Here is a 23,200-nt window from a genome sequence, read left to right on the forward strand (position 1 = left end):
TTGTACTATTTAAATATGGCTCTAGTCAGTTGGCAATCCTAATAAAGTAGAAGCACAACAACCAACTTGTGTATTTGGCAACCCAGTAAGCTAATGCTTGTTTGAGACATTTATGCTTATGCTTATATTCATTCTTTTAAAACATGTACCAAACCTCGTTTCAGTCCTATTCTTTCAAGTAAAGTGTCTGTAACCCAAATCGACCGAAAACTTAGAACTGCAAAGCTTCACTGCTTATGCTATCAGTAACCTTGATATCAGGCCAGAATGTCCTTAGCAACTGCTTAGTGACCACATAGCAGAAATAATACATTTGTGTGTATGTGAATTCCCCCCCCCCCCTTCTGAGAGCAAAGAAGTAGTTGGGGGCTGTGGATATAAGTGTGAAGATCAAGCTGGAACTGGGATGCAAAGCATTTTACTAATTGGTACAGAGAGATTGTAGGCCTATGTAGGATGTTTCCATGCCAATGAAGAGGATAATAGCTGAGATATTTTTCGGCACCTAGAACATGGATTTTGGCACTGCTTTGCAACTTTATGGTATTCTGGATCCTGTGGGAGAGGACTTTGTTTTCCATCCCATGTGTCTAAACATGCAGTTCTTTCTCTGTGTCAGTTTGGAGAAGGCTATGGAAAGAACTCAGAGGGACAATGTGTCGACAGGCACCTTCTTCTTTCAAGCCTCACCTTTCCGTTTTTTTCTTTTCTTTTTTTGCTTGCTATAAGGATTCCCTGGACAGGATCTTTGATAGGAGTAGGAGTAGACTTCACCCTTCTGTCACCTTGCATCAGGCATTGTTCATTTGACCCTAATGAAAGAAATGCCAAGGAAGCCCAGACAATATTGGCAATTATAAATAATTATTCTAAGTAAAAATTGTATTCTTAGTCGTCATTTAAGCGAAATGAAACCTTCCAGAATAGAAACAGATTTAGAAATAAATAGAAACAAATGTGGATTTCAAAAAATGGAACAGATGGACTCGATATCCCTTCATGCTACTGTATAGGCTCCAGTATCAGTCCCTCCATTTGTCTATGAAAGGGGCACAGAACAACTGCATCAGCAAAGTCTGCAGTCAGCTTTCAGCAAACATGCAGTTTAGTCAATTAAAAGTTTATGAAATACCGTTAATTAAAATGTGCAGAGAATGTGAGAAATCATTTAGTGAGGTATGTTCAATGTATAAGATTAATGGGAACAATATGGAAAGATAAATGTTTGGCTGAATGTCAAGAAAATCTTCTTGACAGTGATGTATATTGCTATAAAGAATTTTTCCATAGGGAAGTGATACAAACCCATTATCAGGGACATGTCATGCCAGAGAAGATAAGAGCTGCAAAGGTGACAAAAGTTCACTGCTTGAGGAATCTGAAGAAGGAAAAGGTATTATTGCATACCTTGCTGGTTGTATGGCTATCATTCATTGGCTACATCAGTGGTTCCCAACAGGTGGTCCGCGGACCCCCAGGGGTCCGCGAGCTATGCCAGAGGGGCCCGCAAGATGCTATTAGAATAAAAAATATATTAAATATATTTCGCATGATAACAGATTTTTTGTTTTGGCCGCTTCCTGCATGAGCAGAGTCTAGCGCAAAACTAGAATTAGATAGAGGCAGTAGTTCTGCTGTATGCCGTTAGGTGGCGCTTTACAAACACTACTGTTTTGCAAAGAGGCAGCGCGTGCACTCTACTAACGCTCACCTCCCCAAGATGCTTTGCGCGCGTCGGCTTCATTTGTGCGCTACTGCGCAGGTACCCTGTCTTCTCCATTCCCCTCCCTCCTCCCTGGCGCACGCTGCCTCTTTGCAAAACAGTAGTGTTTGTAAACAAAGCGTTTTTCGCGGAAGCTACAGTTCGCGTAGTTAAAAATGGACCGTTGGTTAAAAAGTGGTTCGTTAAAACGACAGAGGCCTACAGATGAAGAGGAAGAACTGTAAAAAACGTATAAATATAAAATATAAAAAGACTCTTAATTTGGCTCTCACTTTTTAATTTTAGGATTAGGAATTAATGGGGGTCCTTGTCACAATAGCGGCTCGATGAGGGGTCCTTGAGAAAATTTTGTTGGGAACCCCTGGGGTACATCTTGATGACTTACTTGTGTGAAAAGGCCACTGCAGATCAAAGAGCATAGATGGTGCTTTAAACATTGCCTACATGCAATCACCAGGGGCAAGGAGGAAAGCAGCTCAGTCTATTTTCATGTATCAGACCCAAGGTTCAATCTCTGGTGTCTCCAATAATAATAATTATTTTTTAATCACAGGCAATACAGTTGAGAAAGATCTTAAAGCAAGATCTGGAGAGCCACTAATAATTACAATAAATATTATTGGGGATAAATAGACCAACAGTCTACCTCAATACCAAGGTATTATTTTGTACGTGCAAATACATCTCTTCTAAATGAGCACAGATGTAATTTTCAGCTGTGATTCACCGAGTGATTTACACATGTATATGTGAACAAAACCTCCATAAAACAATCCAGCTTCTCTCATACTCAAATCCCTCATGGGTTTCTTCTCAAATTAACTTAAAAACAAAACAAAACTGCACCTGCTCATGTCTGATTTCCAGCTGATTTGGGGAAACTGTGTATTCTGTATTGCACGGCTGATTAGAACGAGCAGACTTTGGCTTAATCATTCCAAGTAGGCAGAACTGAGAAATACACTGTATGTATTCATTTATTTTTACCTTAACATTAATAAAATGCCATTCCTTACTGTAAAGCACCACTCAATATTTTTTAACAGGGAAAATGTAACAAATGACAAATCTACACTATTAAAAGCAAATAACATAAGTCTCATAAAATGATTGCAAAGTTGAGATAAAAATGTTTTAAATCATTCATGGCATAGTAGAACTTAAATTTTAAATGGAGGAAGGAGGGCCCCAACAACTACAGCGTGTTAATTGCCAGCTCTAAACACGTATGGGTGTAGTCAAACAAAATATTCACCACTGCTCAAGCTGCTATGGTGAAAATGTCTACTGGTGATTTGTTCATATCTGATCATATGAGGTATGTGGGAGTATTTCCACACAGCAGTTGGCTGTGGACTTGACAATTTTTTCCACTGTGTCCATACAATATTGTCACTATTAAAGTGCTGTCCCTTCTTCCTGCTCCCATTCAATCTGGATTTACCATTTTTGTGGGACTTGTTTAATCATTGTATTTTCCAATGGGTAAAATTCAGTTTACATGGGAAATTAATAAGAGGATGCCGTATGGGTATTTCACAAAACCTGCACGTACAAGCAACACACAGTCACCAATAAACTGCTGCATGGAATAGCCCTGATTGAAAACTATACATCATCCTTCATAAATGTGTGCATAAATGTAAACCAGATGTGAAACAAAGGTCTTTCATGGGTTTGTTTGAGGGAGGCTTTCGAAGAATTTCAGCAACTTCAAGTTAAAAATACTCTTAAGTACAGGGATAAACTTGACTTTATCTGGTCACGCTCTTAAAATCTGTGGATTGAATTACTTCCTGCACTTGCTGGTACCTGCATTATGAAAGGATATACACAGATGGGTAAGGAGTAGGGACATGTGAATGTCTGAGGTTAGAAACTGTATAAATAATAAAATTAAACGCTGAAATGTGTGAGCAGGTGAAGGTTGGAATGTGAAGGTTTGTTTGCAAGAGAAACATGAGAGAAGAACAGAACAATGTGTACATAGAAGCTATTGCTATACCGCTGATGACAAAGGAAGGAGTGAAAGATGAGAAAGTTGCTATGCCTTGTGATTATACCAGTAGAAGGAAGTGTTGCCATACATGGACTTAACTGCTTCTTTGCTTGTAAATGTATAAATGTGTGTGCTTTTTTTCATATTTGGTGTGCTACCCACTCAACAACTTGCTGGTTGAGGTTGTGTCACACTGACCTTGGCTAAAAGACTAAGCAATCTCTAGCCTTTTAAACTGGGGGAGGGGTTATTGCTTTGTTGTGTATTTTTGTGGTTTTTTTAAATAGTGAAGCGCCCTGTGTTCCTCAGATGAATAGTAGTGTAGAAATTTAATTAAAATAATAATAATGATGATGATGAATGCATCATACCCTCAGGCTTCCCCTTCACTCATTACCTAAATAGGATTTTTTTTTGGGGGGGGGGGAACACAGCAAAAGAACCTACAGTACCCTCTCTTAACATGAGGAAAGAGGAGGTGGCTGCTGACTGAAGGTTTTTCAACAGAGCTTGGATGGCCACCTGTCATGGATGATTTGAGAGTCCTGTATTGCAGGGGTTGGACTAGATGACCCTTGGGGTACCTTACAATTCTATGAGTCTATGATTCTAAGAAAAACAGAGGCATATTTAAGGAAGCACCACAAGCCTCCCATTCTCGCGCACCCTTTTCATGCAGAAACAAATTCTCCTTCCCTCCCACCATTTCCCAAACCCCAATTTCCACCCACCCTTCACGACTCACTGTACAAATTATAACTTTTAAAAAGTAAATAGAGCTGATGAGTGGCTTCTTCCTCTGAAAACTACCATTTAAAATTTCTAACGTCCAGACCTCGCAATCACAATTCAGGCAAGGGGAAAAAAAACCTCGGAAAGGCACTGAAGTTGGCTGGCTGGTTCTCGAAGAAGTCAGTTTGCCGCGCGCCAGAGAACCCAATACATCTCGGTGTCAATGCAGAAGCCTTCCCTCCACTGCCAGCTACGGTCACCCACCTGAGACTCAAGCAAAGGCTCCTCCCTGGAGGAATGTCTGGCTCTCAGAACGTGCTTGCAGCCGAGGGAATGAATTGTGTAGTCTCCGGGAGGAAACAGCCCACTGAAAGGTTCTGATTGGCTAACAAGGTTGCCACGTGATCCATGCTATTTCCCCCCCCCCCTTTGTGCTGTATGGTATTCCTGTGACATGATTGGCTAGACGGCTGAACAAGAAGAAAAGGACGCCATTTTGTATGCTCCCAGTGTTCTCAGGAATGCTGCCTTATTTTGAACTAAAACGGTCAGAACTGAAGATCGATTGAAGGATCCTGTCCGTAGCAGCGTTTTCTGATTACCTACAGAACAGGAGAGTGGCAGTGAGTTGCAGAAACCTCTGCAGAAGTCTTTGTAAGTGAACATGAAGGATATATGGTTGGGCCGGAGTGTGTTTGGCTTTAGAATTTAGGAGTTTTTTTCAAATAAAAAAATTCTCCTTACAAGTTCCTCAGGGCTCTGCCATAGTCTGTTCAATAGACACACCTCTAGTACACTTGATTACTTGCTTCCCCCTGCCTTCATCTGACTAAGAACATATAGAAATGGGGAGGGGGACGAAGCTTAAAGGATATTTCAAATCCAGCCCTACTGATGATCCCTCAAATGTTTTTAAACTGAACTCAACTGAATTCAGCTCCCTCTTTCCAATTATTCTATAATCACTAGATAAAGCTGAGAAAGTTCATATATCTAAGTTCATACATCAGGGAGAAAAACAGATTCCTACTTTGGAAGGATTTTTTTGGCATTCAGAAAAGGTCTGTTCAGCCAGCAATTTTGAAAGGGAGGTTAGTGCCTAAACCACCCAGAAATAGCTGGGAAATGGCTTGTAGGAAAGAAGATGAACATTTTATTTCCAGCCTTATTAAAATTGCTGGAAGATGTCCGCCCAAAATGAAGTGTGCTTGAAATATAGCCCGTGTCTCTAGGACCTTCTACCCACCCTTTTAAGTTAGCCATCCCTACACCTCTTCTTTCACCTCTTCCTGCTTCCTGGCCTGTTATCTCATTTTCCTCATTAGCTTTTTTGGCTCAGGTTATGGTGAGGCACTCTATCCTCTTGTGATAACAGTGGTTGTACATATTACTGGCAAGAAATGTAGTGTTAGGTTCCAGGTTAATTGGTGTCTGGGATTACCAAACCATGGGAGCAACACAAGCCTGAGGCATTAAAACGAAGATCTGTGTACTCCTTCAAAGCAGGCTGTAGAAGACCTCCTAAGGGGATTGTGGGTAGTAGCAAATATAATAATGACATGTGCTTGGTCATGGGTAGGGACAATATCTCAATTATGTAAGCGTGGCGGATGTTCTTTTCTAATGGGAATGGGAAAATGATGATAGGCATTGTGGAGGCTTTTTGAATGCAAAAGTGTTTCCCCTCAGACTGGTAAACAGAATTCTTCTGTTATAATGTAAATCATTTAAAGATGGCTTATGCAAGAGACTTATATTTGAAATTGCTTCTGGTAACTGCACTCTGTTAGTTCAGGAGGCATTGTTGGACAATTGCTAAATCTGGAAGAAGAGATGGGGACAAATCTGAGTAACTTCACCTTTAAACGCAAGCCTACCTAATACACAATTTCTGAATCGTTGTGAGAACCAAAACACAGCCAACCTTTGAAATTAGAACTTCTCTGAAATTTGCAGTGCTGTTCTCCAGCCAACTAACGTGTACAAAAATGCAAATACTAGGGCATTGCTTGCATAAAATGCACATATAAGTGTAAATAACATACAAAATGTATATTAGGGAAAATCAGATTGCAAAAAGTGTATACAGTGGTACCTCGGTTTAAGTACACAATTGGTTCCAGAAGTCTGTACTTAACCTGAAGCGTACTTAACCTGAAGCAAACTTTCCCATTGAAAGTAATGGAAAGAGGATTAATCCGTTCCAGACAGGTCCGCGGAGTACTCAGCCTGAAGTGTACGTAACCCGAAGTATGAGTGTAATTGGTTCTCGAAGTCCGTACTTAACCTGAAGCGTACTTAACCTGAAGCGAACTTTCCCATTGAAAGTAATGGAAAGAGGATTACTCCATTCCAGACAGGTCCGCGGAGTACTTAAACTGAAAGTATGCAAACCGAAGCGTACTTAAACCAAGGTATGACTGTATTAGGCAATATTGCATAGAAAAGTATGTTAGGAGAACTTTACACTAAAATGCTGATAAAAGTTCATGACACTTTATATTAAAAAAAGTCACAAACTGATGTGGAAATGGGAAGAACTGATTTTAAAATGTAAAAATGACAAACTCTGAAAATCCAAAGTTGATTGATTCACCTATACTCTTTAGAAGCAACTTGCTGTTCTCCTTGTTAGACAAGCTCCTCAACACTTTTTATCTATGGCAGGGGTTGTCAACCTGGTCCCTACCACCCACTAGTGGGAGTTTCAGAATTCTAGGTGGCCGGTAAGGGGTTCTACAACACAAGCTGAATCCTCCTTCCATCGAGCACTGGTAGGCGGTAAGGAAATTTTACCATCAAGAAAGATGCTTAGTGTGCGGTAGGTATAAAAAGGTTGACTACCCCTGATCTATGGGAATGTGCAATGTAACTTGAAGGCTGTTATGTTGGGTCAAGTGGAAGGAATACCATATCTAGCAGATGTTTGCATGATGACTACTAGGTACTACCATAGTCACATCCTGTCTGCTCAGTTGGAAGATGGTGGAGAGAAATGGTTTTGGAAATTTGAATGCAGCCAATTTAAGGCAGAGGTCTTCGTTTTGCATATGGTTGGCAAGAAGCAGCCTTTGTAGGTGTGTGTATTGGCTGCTGTTTGTTTTGGGAGAACTAGTTGCAGTCTTGTCAAAATGCTTGCCTGCTTCCTCCTGCTCAACTTGTGTGTGTGTGTGTGTGTGTGTGTGTGTAATAATATAATAAAAGGACCTCTGGACAGTTAAGTCCAGTTAAAGGTGACTATGGAGTATGGCACTCATCTTGCTTTTCAGGCCGAGGGAGCCAACGTTTGTCCACAGATAGCTTTCTGGGTCATGTGGCCAGCATGATTAAACTGCTTCTGGCACAAAGGAACACTGTGACAGAAGCCACAGCGCATGAAAATGCCATTTACCTTCCCACTGCAGTGGTACCTATTTTTATACTCACACTGGTGTGCTTTTGAACTGCTAGGTTGGCAGAAGCTAGGACAGAGCAATGGGAGCTCACCACTGTCATGTGGATTTGAACCACCGACCTTTCAATTGGCAAGCCCAACAGGCTCAGTGGTTTAGACCACAGCACCACCCACGTCCCTCAATTTTCAATACTCTAGTACAGTACACTTTCCTGAGGTCCTTTAGAAGGCATCTCAAGGCAGCCCTGTTTAGGGAAGCTTTTAATGTTTGATGGATTTCTGTATTTTAATATTTTGTTGGAAGCCGCCCAGAGTGGCTGGGGGAACCCGGCCAGATGGGTGGGGTATAAATAATAAATTATTATTATTATTATTATTATTATTAAAAGACAACTGACCCTATAAAAGCTGTCTTCTAAAATTTCCTACTGCTTGCAGGAAGTGCTGGAATAATAATAACATTTTTCAAGTCAGGCATTATTTCATGGTACAGTCATGTTCCTGTGAAAATAATTTTTGAGAATTACTGAATGCAATAGTCTCAGAGACAGGATCTCTGAAAAGAGAACTCAGCATGGAGTCCAATTGTGGAAATTTTGGCAGGAATGATATGCACTAAGGTGAGGAGAGAACGCACAGTCCAAATGATTTAAGGCCTTTTTCTTGTGGTTGTCAGCTGGTTAGCAGATGGAACCCCCTCCCCCCGAAGTTAGTCATAGTTTTAAAAAGAGGTGCTTCAATAAAAATAAATTGCTCTATCAATTACTGTGTTTTTCCATGAGCCTTCATCAGATCCGCCCACAATTGTCATTTTCTTTCTAAGCCAGAAAACCCCAACTATTTAAGCCTTTTATAAGAAGGTAGATCTGCTCCCAGATCATTTCATTGCTTCTTGCTTTTAAAAAATATTCCTCCAACTCCTAGTTATAAAGCCAGATGACGTGTTAAGTCTCAGAATCTGAACATTCACAATACGATACATAAAATTTGCGTCAACTGCTGTTAATCTTATTTATTTAATGTTTTAAAAATAAACCTTACTGCATGAATATAAGGCCCAAAGAAGGCTAAGTCTCCTTTTAATTTAAAGACTAACTTGAAGTTGTGCACTTCAGTTATGCAAAGTGTTTGTCCACAAATTACTGTGATAAAAATGTAAACTGACAAACCATCAACAAAAGCAGCTGTCCAGAAGCTCAAAATAGGGCATCAGTTTTTTGATAAGCAAAGAGACAGGAGTATTTTAAAAAGAAGACAAAGTTATCTCCATTGAGATGCTGGTCCACATATTTCCATGTTTGCTGAGTGTATTAATAAGTAAACATTTAGCCTAGGAAATGTATAGTTTTCATGTAAGAGATTCTGGAATGGAAGGTGCACATGGAAGCACGGGAAGACCTTAGCGTATTCCACAGAATACGCTGCCTGGCCACACAGCTTACCTACATACTGGTAATTGTGCTGTCAGTATGCAGCAATTCCAGTTAAACGGACTGTAGAAACAGGGCTGGGAGAGCCCCTTCAGAATGGATAATGCCTGCCAAATTACACGCAAATAGGTCAAGGGGCTTTGGGGATGGACACTTTGTGATCCCCCAAATTTATATTTTGTTCCTTAGATCCTTTTCTAATGTAGAACAAATATTATGTTGCACCTGTAACAGTAGCGCAAACTCAGATCATATTGGTCGAGTGGGCATATACAGTGGTACCTCGACATCCGAATGACTCGACTTCCGAAGGTTTCGACTTCCGAAGTCGGCAAACCCGGATTTTTTCCGCCACGCGCGCGTTCTGCGCCTGCGCAGAAGTGGTGTGCGCGGTCGGCGCATGCGCAGAAGTGGAAAATCACGCTTTGCGCATGTGCAAAATGGGCGCTTAGACAACCGAATACTTCGACTTACAAAGAGCGTTGCGGAACGGATCGCCTTTGTAAGTCGAGGGAGCGCTGTATTGTGTAAAGCAGGGGTTGTGAACCTGGTCTCTTCTGGCCACTAGTGGGCGTTTCAGGATTCTCGGTGGGCCATAGGGTGTTCTACGGCACAAGCTGAACCCTTCTTCCATAGAGCACTGGTGGGCGGTAAGGAAATTTTACCATTAAAAAAAGATGCATTAGTGAGCAGTAGGTATAAAAAGGTTGGCTACCTTTAACTGGTACCACAGGCTTTATATACTCCTTGAACTGAAATGATAATACAACTGGTTAAATAACTGCTGCTTCTGTTTCAGGGGCTTTAATAGCCGGGCAACGAAAGACTGGAGGAATTTAGATGAAGAAGTATCTTTTAAAAGGCCTAACTTTAGCTGTTAATTACTGGAACTAGATGAATATGTTCTGATACAATAGAATTCCACCTCTACCTGCACTCCTGCTGAACTCATTTTTGTGCCTTAACTAAAGTGTAGTTCTTCCCTCGGTCCAGCTGAAACTTTTTATGTGGCCTTGCACTACTTTGAACTTGAAAAAAGGCACTTAAATTGAGGTGGGGACAGAAACCATTTATATTTGCACAGTTAATTATGCAAAAGTCCACAAATGTGGAAAAAGGAGAGCATAATCCAGGTTTGCTCTGTTGCTCATAATAATGGAGTCTTTATAATTATGTGACTATGACCTGTATCTCCAATAATATAATTTAATGCAGCATAGTTTGTAAAAGACCTTAGTTGCCACCCTACCTTCCAACTACCGTGTTTCTCATATTATAAGACACGTCTTATATTTATTTTTTCCTCAAAAAAACACACTATGGCTTATTTTCAAGGGATGTCTTATTTTTTTCCTCCTCCTCCTGCCGCGGCCGGCATTGCTGCTGCTCCTATCACTATGTCTTATTTTCGGGGTATGGCTTATATTCCTTGAATGCTTAAAAATCCTGCTATGGCTTATTTTATGGGGATGCCTTAAAATATGAGAAACAGGGTATTATTTATTAAAATAATTCTTGCTCACATAAGTAATTATAATATAGGTCCATGCAGGTGAATAAATGCTTTTATTATTCTTTTTCATTATGCTTTTATTATTCAAGCAGAAAAGGACTAGGGTCTTAGGTAGATCTTGGCACGAGTAAATTCTGCTCTAGCCTAAAAGTTCTGTTTGTTCTGTGTCTCTTTGGGCTTTGGACATGATGGAGATAGAGCAGTATGAAGCAATAATAAAGTCACCAGGAGTTTAAGGGCTTGTCCACACTTCCGCTTGCCCTTTGCCAAGAAAGAATGAGTCCAAGTAGTTTTCCACTTGTCCTGTGCTTTCTAGGTGGTTTTGCTTTTGCCTTGCCACTGTTCCCTGGAAAACCTGCTCTAAACTAAATAGGAACTAATGGAAATCTGTGGAAAACCTGATTGGGAGGGGTGGCTAATACTCCAGAGGACAGAATCACACTTCAAAATGACCTTAACAGATTAGACAACTGGGCCAAAGCAAACAAGATGAATTTTAACAAGGAGAAATGTAAAGTACTACACTTGGGCAAAAAAATAATGAAAGGCACAAATACAGGATGGGTGACACCTGGCTTGAGAGCAGTACATGTGAAAAGGATCTAGGAGTCCTGGTAGACCACAAACTTGGCATGAGTCAACAGTGTGATGCAGCAGCTTAAAAAGCCAATGCAATTCTGGGCTGCATCAATAGGAGTATAGCATCTAGATCTAGGGAACTAATAGTACCACTGTATTCTGGTCTGGTCAGACCTCACCTGGAGTACTGTGTCCAGTCCTGGGCACCACAGTTCAAGAAGGATACTGACAAGCTGGAACGTGTCCAGAAGAGGGCAACCAAAATGGCCAAAGGCTTGGAAACGATGCCTTATGAGGAACGGCTTAGGGAGCTGGGTATGTTTAGCCTGGAGAAGAGAAGGTTAAGGGGTGCTATGATAGCCATGTTCAAATATATAAAAGGATGTCATATAGAGGAGGGAGAAAGGTTGTTTTCTGCTGCTCCAGAGAAGCAGACACGGAGCAATGGATTCAAACTACAAGAAAGAAGCTTCCACCTAAACGTTAGGAAGAACTTCCTGAAAGTAAGAGCTGTTCGACAGTGGAATTTGCTGCCAAGAAGTGTGGTGGAGTCTCCTTTTTTGGAGGTCTTTAAGTGGAGGCTTGACAGCCATATGTCAAGAATGCTTTGATGGTGTTTCCTGCTTGGCAGGGGGTTGGACTGGATGGCCCTTGTGGTCTCTTCCAACTCTATGATTCTATGATTCCATAAACACGATTTTAACAATGGGTCCGTAAGTGACTGTGGAGGCCAATTCTGGATCCACACGTCCTTCCACAGTGGGGACATTGGTTTCCAGGTGGGAGTTGGTCACGGTGTAGATTTGCCAAGCATGCCTTCCTCTTAGCACATTTCTCCCTTGCGTCCTGAGATTGAGTTTCTTCAAAGCCCATGACACCTTTGGTAAAGGCTGTTTTCCAACTGAAGCGCTCGCAGGGCAGTGTTTTCCAGTTGTCAGTGTTTATACTACATTTTTTTTAGATTTGCCTTGAGACAGTTTTTAAATCTCTTTTGTTGACCAGCAGCATTATGCTTTCCATTTTTAAGTTCGGAATAGAGTAGTTGCTTTGGAGCAGTGGTGGTTTCAGCAGCGATATATCGCTGAGTGAAGCCACCATCCCACTCTGCTCTCATATTTCACAGAGGGAGAAAAAAACTGCATTGGGGAGGCACCAATATAGCTTGTTCCTCCCTCTGCATCTTCAAACTGCTCAGCTGAATGTGTAGTTGCCGCTCCCCTCAGCCAAGCAGTTAAAGGATCCCCCATTCCCCCAACCCAGCTCTGGCTCTCACGCAAGTGGGGAGAGCACCGGGGATGATTCTGCGAGCCGTTCAAACAAGCTACGTTGTTACAGCCTGCTAGGTGCTGGGGTGAAAGCGCCTCAGCTCCCAGGGTGAGAGCTGTGGCCATTTCACCCGGTGCCTTGCAGGGTGAGGCCAATGCAGCTTGTTTTTTCAGTATCGTTGTATATCGCCAGACTGCGATGTTTAGGATATACTGTGATGTTGAAAAGCTGATATCGCCCAGCCCTAGTGTGGATATGCCCTAAGTTAGGAAAAGTTGTATCCAGACGGAGCTTGCTGATTGTTGGGTGGCACTATAGTGATACCTCGGGTTATAAACGCTTTGGGTTACAGACTCCGCTAACCTGGAAGTAGTACCTCTGGTTAAGAACTTTGCCCCAGGAAGAGAACAGAAATCGCACGGCAGCGGGAGGTCCCATTAGTTAAAGTGGTACCTCAGGTTAAGAACGGTTTCAGGTTAAGAACGGAAGGTATCATTTTGACTCATTTCAAATAATTTTTGAAACTAAGAATGCTGATTCTTGGTTAATCACTGGAAAGTGTCAGATTGCTTTATTTGCTCACAGCAAAATAAGATTGCAGGAGTCTGTTTGGAGCAAATGCTTTCTCAAATACTCGTACATAGAATTATAGCCTGTCAGTTGGAGTCTCCAACTTGGTGTGCATTGGACCTGCCTTGCCATCTCTTGGCAGATATCAGGGGCAGCAAGAGGGTGGATTGATTTGTGCAGTGTGAGCAACAGGAAGTTTGAATATTCCTTTAAAGATGCACTGCAGCCATTGCCCTCCAGCATCACAGGATCTATTGTTCTTATGAGCATGTGCAATTACAATTGTGTTACTAGTTATGATATGGCTATATTCTACCTCTGGGATGAGAGGAAGTCATGTTTTTGAAACTAGTTGGTGAAGAACAACAGTGGGAGAATGTCCTGTATGTAGCAGGCTGGCCACTGTGGGAAACAAAAAAGATACTAGACCAGATCCAGCAGGGCTCTTCTTAAGTTAAACTCCTACAATAGTGCATGATATATATTGCAATAGGCATGTGCTTACTCTTTTTAATAAAAGTGGATGCACACAACCTTTGAATTGCCATTACTGAAGCACTCTTTGGAAACTGATGTTACTATTACTGCATCCCCTTTAACCTCAACTTACTTTGCTATACCACAAGAAAGGAGCCGAATTTCTTGAAACTTCCCTCTGTCTAACCTTGGATCCATCAGAATATCCATTTTCTGCCTAAATCTCTCATCATCCCTTAGACAGCACTCATTGTAGCAAAAATGAACAAAGCTACAGTGGGAGTGATTCGAAATAGTCAGTGGCTTGGCATTTGGCTTGCATATTTTTTTCCACTTCACTGCCTGTTTTGTAATTCAAATGCTACACACCCACTCCCTAATGCAGCTGATGGGGTTGCTTTCAGTGCTGATCGGCTGATGGGGATTGGGAAGGAGCCCCTTTGAAGTCTGGAAAATGTCTGCTTCCAGGTGCAGTTTGAATGCTAACCATGTGTCTGCAAATCACATTTTTTTTCCTTCTGCAGACTGACAGAGAGAAAATTACACAGTTTGACACAGTTTGAATCCATATGATGCCTAAAACTTACAAGGGCTTCCACTCTGCACCCATCAGCTGATTGGAGTTGAGAGCAAGGATCTTTGATGTCATCATCTGACGTCAGTGCTCACATAGCATATAATAGACCTGCAGGCGATAGAGGGTGTTTTGGTTCAGCCTACCAGGTGGATGCAGTAGTTTCCCATTTCTAATCCATTGAATTGAACATGTCTGAAGGTCCTTGGGATGAAGATGCAGGAAAAGTATCATATAGAGTGGTACCTTGGGTTAAGAACTTAATTCATTCTGGAGGTCTGTTCTTAACCTGAAACTGTTCTTAACCTGAGGTACCACTTTGGCTAATGGGGCCTCCCACTGCTGCTGTGCCGCCGCCACTCGATTTCTATTCTCATCCTGAAGCAAAGTTCTTAACCCGAGGTACTATTTCTGGGTTACCAGAGTCTGTAACCTGAAGTGTCTGAAACCCGAGGTACCACTGTATTGCAAATGAACACACCACCTTTGTAACAAGATAGAAGTCTTGAAACTGCAAGCCTTACTTATCCGTGAAGGCATAGGATTTATTCTTGAACCTCTGAGGTGTGTGGCTCTCTGTGCGCAAAAAACAATCTTGGTTATCCTTAGATTGTTTTTACAACTTTTAATTATTACTTTTTAATATAATTGTGATCGGTGAAAAACTTAATATTACTGCAGGGTAGTCATCTTATTTCTGTGCTGAAACTGTGCTGAATATAGGAAAACATCAGAGTGTAGGTTTGTCTATAAGTTGTGGTTAAGAAAAATATTGGGAGAAAGTAAACACGGGTGGCGCTGTTGTCTAAACTACTGAGCCTCTTGGGCTTGCCGATCGGAAGGTCAGCGGTTTGAATCCCCGCGACGGGGTGAGCTCCCGTTGCTCGGTCCCAGCTCCTGCCAACCTAGCAGTTCGAAAGCATATCAGAGTGCAAGTAAATAAATAGGTACTGCTCCGCGAGGAAGGTAACGGCATTTCCATGCACTGCTCTGGTTTCAGCAGAAGCGGCTTAGTCATACTAGCCACATGACCCAGAAAAATTGACTCCATCGGCCAGTAAAGCAAGATGAGCGCCACAACCCCAGAGTCATTCGCGACTGGACTTAACTGTCAGGGGTCCTTTACCTTTTTAAACTTGGTAAAAAGCTGGTAAATCTTTTGGGAGGACTTTAAAAAACCATAGAAATGGGGCTAGAGAAACATTTCAGATTGAAAAAATAAGCGTCTGAGAGAAATCAGAAAACTGACAGATTCATAAACTCCTACTTACCACTTGGCCTCCTCCATTTTACAGATAGATTAGCAAGACACTAAGAACAAAATATTAGCTAAGTTACCCACTCTTGCTCCTTTGGGGGATAAAATGTAGCGGATATGAAAGCTTCAAGGCATCAGCACTTTCCATATATCTGATATTAATAAAAGTTGTTTCTTTATAAAGAAGCTTGACTGCTTATCTGATCAATCCAATGCCACACATGCACAATAAGCAAGAAATAGAATTAGCAACTTAAAAATAACTTGCAATTAGTTTTTAATTACAGCATAAATTTCACCTAGTGTATGTTGTAACATCACTGAATTTTAAAATACATTTGTTTGTTTGAATAAGTAATAAAAATACTGTTTATCTTTCAGTTTGAAGTATTGTTTGCTCTTGCCTATTTCTCACCACCCTCAGCTTTTTCTATCTTCCCCCCCTCCCTTGCCACAGAAATGCTGCAAGAACAAAACCAAACGAAATGTTCCCAATATGTAATCATTCTGGTTCAAGACTATAATCTTTTAAATTGCTCTACTATGTTACATAAAAAGAGAAATATTATTAGACAGGAGTAATTTGGTATAAACTAAATTCTGGACGATAGGGTTTCTGCAGTTATTTAGGCTTCAGGAAAAAAAGTGCTAGCAATGAGAATAATTACATTAGTAGCACACATTTGCAATTCTTATGAGTCAAGCAAGCCAACATCTTGGTTTGTTAGTGTGAAGAGATGAGCAAGCCTGAAAAAAAAAATAGTCCACCCTCCCCACAAATGATTCGGAAGGGGGTAGTAAAATGTTTTCATGTGTAAGAACTGCATTCTCAGGCAGAGATTCGTCCTGTGTCTTGCAGCAGTTCATTCAGCTGAACAGAGAAGCTGCTTTTTAAAAGCTGAATACTGGCTTGAATATTAGGCAGCAATTGCCATGGCAAAACGTCCTACAAAGTTCCATCTCTGCAGTTTCTCCTGTCAATGTGCATCATTTCATTTGTAGAGTGAAAATAGTAAATTTACACATCATGTTTCACTATCATTTTCTTTGACAAATGTCCAAGTTAAAATAAACATTCAGAGCAATAGTAACACTTAAACAATTGAAACTCAGCACTGTTTTATTTTTCATTGTCATGCATTATGTGACACGGGAGATTTGTTTCTTTTTACAATAAGTTAGAGAAATGAAGCCCCAATGTGAAAAAGGAAGATATCTAAAAGTGACGAAAACATAAAATAGTTTAGGCTGCAATCATATACACACACAATGTACCTCTGTACTAGATATATTATTATAAATTGTTTAGTACAATTGCATTTAAATATGAATCAACAACTAGCAGCAATCTAGATACTTAATTTTTGAACAATAGTTCATTTAAAACCCTAGTTTCTGAAGATGATACCTGAAGAAGAAATTTAACTGAAAATTCTTTTAAAAGGGACAAAATATAATTCGGATGAGCTGAATGGTTATGCAATGCATGATTTGAGAGAATGCTATTTACAGTAAAGAAATAAAAATTATGAAAGACCTTAGTTCTGAGTTTCCTATGAACTGGTTAGAGGCAGGCCCTGAGCAGAAGATATAGTTTTGACCCCGTTTTAGCACTTTTGAAAACAATCTGAGAAGTCATAAGCAGTTAAGGGACTACCTGATTTGGTTCAAGTTCAAATCTGGATCACAATTCAGAAAAATAAAGCTTAATGGCTCCCGCATTCGCTATCATGATATATCTATACAGTGGTACCTCTACTTATGAATTTAATGCGTTCCGAACACACATTTGTAAGTCGAAAAAAATTGTAAGTCAAATCCCATAGGACTGCATTGGGAGAAAAAATTCGTAAGTAGAAGCAACCCTATCTAAAAATTCGTAAGTAGAAAAAATCCTATCTGAACCACATCCAAGATGGCGGACGGAGCTCCATTTGTAAGTAGAGGTACCACTGTATCTATCTATATCTGTCTGTCTATCTATCTATCTATCTATCTATCTATCTATCTATCTATCTCCCAGTTGACAGAATTGGATGGCATTTGAAGGCATAATTGCCTCTACTTAATGGATAAGGTCTCCCCAGTTATAGACAAATGTTCTTAGTTGTCATGTTGCATTATAATTGTTTCATGATAAAAATGCAATTACTGTATTTTCTTTCCCCCCTTTTTCCTGTAATCAAAACAATTGAATGGTGTGCAGAAAGGGGAGGGTTAACCCATCTCTCCTGGTGTGTGCCCTTCTTGTGATTGTGTATCAGAAAGAGCATGCTCCCCAGCAGCCACAGTCATGCTCACTGGCCCCCTACTCACTACCTACCACTGCTGCATAGGGCCACCCCTTCCTTAGAAAAATGTAGATGCCCTACTACTTGTTCCTATAAGCTCCTTCTCTTCCTGCAACATGAGTTCAGAACTCATTTCCCCAATATTCTTCCTAAGGAAAAATTCTCTAAAGTTAATCTCATCAATCCCCGCCCCTAGAATAAGGATGTATCTTCATTTTTTCTTCCAGAGATCAACAGCCCCTGCTTATAATTGTCATCTCAGTCTGGACTGCATCTTCGTTTGTAATAAATGAGCATCTTCATACATCATTTAACTAACATACTTTTTCCATGTTCATTGCTTGCTTTTGAAGCTATTCGGTAGCATGTTATTTTTGGAAAATAACATCAAATGTATGAGATTTCTCTTTGGAATAAAGCAGACTTTCAGAAGAGGGCCATATATATATAAAATCACCCTTTGGAGTCCACCCATCCCTAAGTCTTTAATTTTTTTGAGGACCCATAGATCATCTTAATCCATATAAATGCCAGGAGGCAGACACTGAGAGAGCCCCAAAGATGTAATGTTTTCTAAGATAATAGCTCTTAGATATATTGGGGAAATGAATAAGAATCAGACTAATGATCCTTAGTACTTACGACACTGAAGTTTGTAATTATGAATTTGGCCCACTTGTACTGCTTGGCTGATGATACCTGAATCAAGCACACATGTCTGTACACACACACACGCAAAATGAATTTTTATCTAGCTCAGAAAAGGTTAATGAGCCAGCTGCTTTCTAGATAGATGTATAGAATTTCTTGTTAACCCTGTGACTCATTCAATTTTCATTACTGAAGCTCACGAACTGTTTGAAATTGACATGTAATTTACATAACAATGCCAGGTTGTTTAGATTAATTGCATTTATGCACTATTCTCTGTTTGAAAATCTTGAGAAATCTTTGCAGGAACAGCACAAGGCGTGTTGGTGGCCCATCTAGTCTAGCATTCTGTTCTCACAATGGCCAGTGGGAAGGTGCCAATGGGAAGCCCACAAGCAGGGCAAAAGGTAGCAGGGCTCTCCCACTGACATTTCTTTAGCAACTGGTACTGGAGTATAAGGGTGAGTATGGGGTGAGGTCCTGTTGCTCGGTCCCTGCTCCCGCCAACCTAGCAGTTCAAAAAGCATGTCAAAGTGCAAGTAGATAAATAGGTACCGCTTCGGTGGGAAGGTAAACTAAATGGACCAACATATAAGAAGAGGTACACCAAGGCCTAAAAATGTGTCACTATGGTGGCTGGTTTTCATGCTATTTACCCTATAAAGGATGAGAATGATGCTCAATACACTTCCTGTGTGTCTTGCAGTCAGAAAGCACACTGATTTAGAGTCAACCACATAGCAATCCCCGCGATGGGGTGAGCTCCCGTTCCTCGGTCCCAGCTCCTGCCAACCTATAGCAGTTTGAAAGCACATCAAAGTGCAAGTAGATAAATAGGTACCGCTACAGCGGGAAGGTAAACGGCATTTCCGTGTGCTGCTCTGGTTCACCAGAAGCGGCTTAGTCATGCAGGCCACATGACCCAGAAGCTGTATGCCGGCTCCATTGGCCAATAAAGCAAGATGAGCGCCACAACCCCAGAGTCGTCCGCGACTGGACCTAATGGTCAGGGGTCCCTTTACCTTTACCTTTACTGGAGTATATAGTCATTCATTACTAGTGGTCACTGATAGCCTTATCTTCCCTGAAATTGGTCACATCCCATTTAAAGCCATCCATGTTGACACCCACCACTGCATCTTGTGAAAACAAATTCTGTAGTCGGACAATGTGCTGTGTGAATATATACTCTCTTGTCTATCTTGAATCTCTGACCTTTAAACTTTCTTAGATGACCCCAGTTCTGTTACGAGGGAGGCAAAATTCTATCATATCTACTTTCTGCATGGTTACTTACCCCCTCCGGAATGCACATTGTATTTCTAGTCCTCAGTAGGAAGGCTGGGAACACAGGCCACTGCTGCTTCTGCCTTTTCTTCCATCTGCCTGAAGGTTTTTTTGCATTTAGGAAGGGGGTCAGGAGAAGCCCCAGAACGTTGGGGCTGGGGTTTCTATCTGACAAGCTGAAATGCTTGTACAGATGGAATGATTGGAAGAGTGTGAGGTTGAATTCCATCCTGAGTCTATCAATGTAAGAAGCTATTACGGTGGGATATGACACCAGCTAGGCGTGACAATGTTTATTCAGGCACACAGTTCAAATGTTGGAAGTGCTCAGTCACAAATGCATATCTGTTTCATATTTGGTGGGGCAACCAAGCTGGCTTATGGTTTTTGGAGGCAAATATCATACATTATATCAGAAATGATGGATCTAACAGAGGGACTTAGCCCAATGTTGATTTTGTTTAATTGGATTGCAGAGGATATTCTAAAATAAATTCTTTATTAAAGACTTCCATTTATTAATAACAGCAAAAATTGTATGGGTGCACAAGAGGAAAAAGCCACATATCACATCTACCTGGGAATGATCATTGAAATGTTTAGAGCTTGCAGAACCGGACAAATTAACCAACTTGATTCATTTGAGAAATACTAGTATTCAGATTTTGTTTGCTGAGATGGACAAGTTTGTGTTCATTATTGAAAATTTAAGTCTTGGCAGGATTTTGTTTTTCTAAGTACTGTAGTAGAATATGTGTGTATATTTATCTATTTAAAGTATTATATAATATATTAAAATAAAGAAACATTTTATTTTTAAAAAGACACAAAATGATGATGATGATGCCAGGAATGGGGCAGCACACTTCTGCCTCATCAGCCCAGCCAGGTCCCTTAGAGGGATTCTGGCTGAGTGGGCAGAAATAATGAAAATGGGGGAAACAAAATGATGGATGAATGGGGGAGAGTCTGGAGGATGAGGAACAGATGTTGACCGTGTGACTTCGCCCTAATTTTCACAGTCAGTTTTAAACTTGTTGCATCCCTCAATAGACTGTGTGGGAGTGACACACCTCTGTAGACCCTTGGGACAAGAGCAGGGGCAGGTTGCTTCCCCAACACCACATCAGCTCTTTTTGGGCATTCACCATGATTAAATCTGTCCACTGAGATCAATGGAGACAAAATAAGTACATGGGGAGGGGCTTGCCAGCCGGTTTGTTTCTTAAGCATTCTTTTGCATAATAGTGGGGGTGTCTACCTGGTAACTTCTCTTCTTTTTGCTTACAGCTTTTCCAAACAAACATTGCTGCTGATTTGAGTGAGAGAGATGCTGGTGTCCATTGTGCTGTCTAACATCTGCCACCCACCTCACGTGCTCTTGCATAGCTTTTCTCACCAAGGATGAGACTGTGTTCCTGATTCTGCTTGCCTTGTGCCCACGGTCTGATGAAGCCTGTTTTCATGAGATACAGCCCTGACCAATGTGTCTGCATGCTTGCTCCCTGCCTGAAGAAGGCACTGCCTCAAGGGGAGCAGTCATCCATTCTGACATTGTACTAATGCTGTCTGTTTGAATGGGAAGGACCAACCATTGCAATCCTGTGCTGATGCTTCCTACCCCAAGGGGAGGGACCAGCTAATGTGACCTCATGCTGATGATGCCCACCTGAGGAAATAAGACAGAACCTGTTACGATCTGTGGAGCCTCATTGCCTTGATCATTTGTTTTTCGTCTAAATTAACAACATCCTTGGATTATGAAGTAACCAAGACTTTCTCATATTGCCAGAAATGGAGGCTTGGAATCTGTGTGAAGATGTAGGATACAAAGATGTTGGATTATTTTACTTTCTGCCCTTGACAGCTGTCGAGAAACTGCATATAAAATAGTTGTCTTCTTTCAAGTTGTTTTCATTTCTGGAGACCCACAATTCTAAAAAAACAGCAAAATCACCAATACTTTGTTTTACAGAAATTTGGACTGCAGTACCTATTAACTTGCATTGGGTTGTATCCAGAGTTGCCATGAAAGGCTCCTTCTCTGAAGGAAAGAGAAAGGGGGAGCTGTTTTTGCCTATTCCTCCTACAGCCTCTCGTGCATGCACTTTCCCCTAAAATAATTTTGTACACATGTATGTTCCCCCCATTCACATTTTTGGAACCAAAAACTACACCTCAAAATTTAGGGAAGTGTGCAGTTCAGTTGTTAAACATGTCCAGATTAGGATATTCAGGATTTCCAAAGCTTTCAGAGCTCTCCTTTGTTGCGAGTGTTCCCTAAGTGAAGTTCCACTCACGGAAACTCACTCTGGATCCATAGCGATTTTGTAACATTTGCATTTTTTAAAAATGGCATTGGACAGTTTCAGACACACTGGAAATTAAAACAATAATCAGAAGTAAGCTTATTGGGCTTAAAGTAGCAGCCAGGTATCCTGGGGTTCATCACATTTAAGCAAAACGGTCTTATTGCGATCTCACTTCCATTGCATATTAGTCTTAATATAGTCTATCAAGCTAATGTGCCATACCTCTGAGAGCTGACATACTGTGGAACCTGCACTGTATTTCCTGCACTGGTGAATAAGAGATGAAATAAGCTTGTGCGTTTATTTTTAAGTTGCCTAGATACAGGATAATCATCCATGAATTTATTCCATCACTAACAATTAACTGCCATCTAGAGAGATACAGAGTTTGTCGTTAGCTTTACTGTGGATAATGTGCACATGTCTTTAAGAGCATTAAACTAAGTCAGGGAATTGTAACATTCCCAGCGTTTCATTAAACGAAATTGGTAGTATATATTTCTCTTAACGCAATCATGGGGACATTAGCTAAACACATTTCTGAACTAATTCTCAAAATTGTAGGAGTGCTGAAGAATTAAACAGGTAGCAACTCTCCTGGCATGGTTCCCATTTGCCATCATTACTTGCATAGTTCTTCATATTAATGATTCTGTGTTGCTGAGAGATCAGCTAGACACAATCAGCGCAAACGGTTCAGCATGATAGAGATAAGAACATAAAAAGAGCCTGTTGGATCAGGTCAATGGCCCATCTAGTCCAGCATCCTGTTCTCAGAGGCCAGCCAAATGTCTGTGGGAAACCTGCAAGCTGGATTCGAGCACAAGAGCACTCCTGTGGATTCCAGAGACTTATTCAGAAGCATTTGCTGCCTCCAGCTGTGGTGGCAGGGCATAGCTATCATGGCTAGTAGCCATCAATAGCCCCCCTCCATGAATTTGTCCAGTTCTCATTTAAAGCCATCCAAATTGGTGGCCATCACTGCCTTCTGTGGGAGCGAGCTCCATAGTTTGACTGCACTGTGTGAAGAAAACCTACGTGGAGAATTCCTAGTTGGATCTATTCAATTCATCCTATTGACATCAGGTACAATTTATGTGAATTTTTTATTCTATTTTATTCTTTATTAGCTGTGACCGGCCAT

At 40.9% G+C, this 23,200-nt stretch overlaps 2 long non-coding RNA genes across 2 annotated transcripts in view; one reads left to right on the forward strand and one right to left on the reverse strand.

The window, feature by feature from the left end:
• Window positions 1–401: 401 nt before the first annotated feature.
• Window positions 402–4,815, reverse strand: LOC148685610 (uncharacterized). Its single transcript, XR_015949978.1, has 3 exons — window positions 4,719–4,815; window positions 1,408–1,514; window positions 402–812 (listed from the first exon to the last, which is right to left on the reverse strand). It is a non-coding gene; the product is annotated as an uncharacterized LOC148685610 (long non-coding RNA).
• Window positions 4,816–4,926: 111 nt separating this feature from the next.
• LOC148685611 (uncharacterized) overlaps window positions 4,927–23,200 on the forward strand; it is a 170,900-nt gene continuing 152,626 nt past the window's right edge. The window contains exons 1-2 of the long non-coding RNA XR_015949979.1: window positions 4,927–5,108; window positions 21,035–23,142. This is a non-coding gene — a long non-coding RNA (uncharacterized LOC148685611). The remainder of the gene's footprint in view (window positions 5,109–21,034; window positions 23,143–23,200) is intronic.

Source organism: Zootoca vivipara, chromosome 5 (genome assembly GCF_965207765.1).
Source record: "Zootoca vivipara chromosome 5, rZooViv2.hap1.1, whole genome shotgun sequence".
NCBI lineage: Eukaryota > Metazoa > Chordata > Lepidosauria > Squamata > Lacertidae > Zootoca > Zootoca vivipara.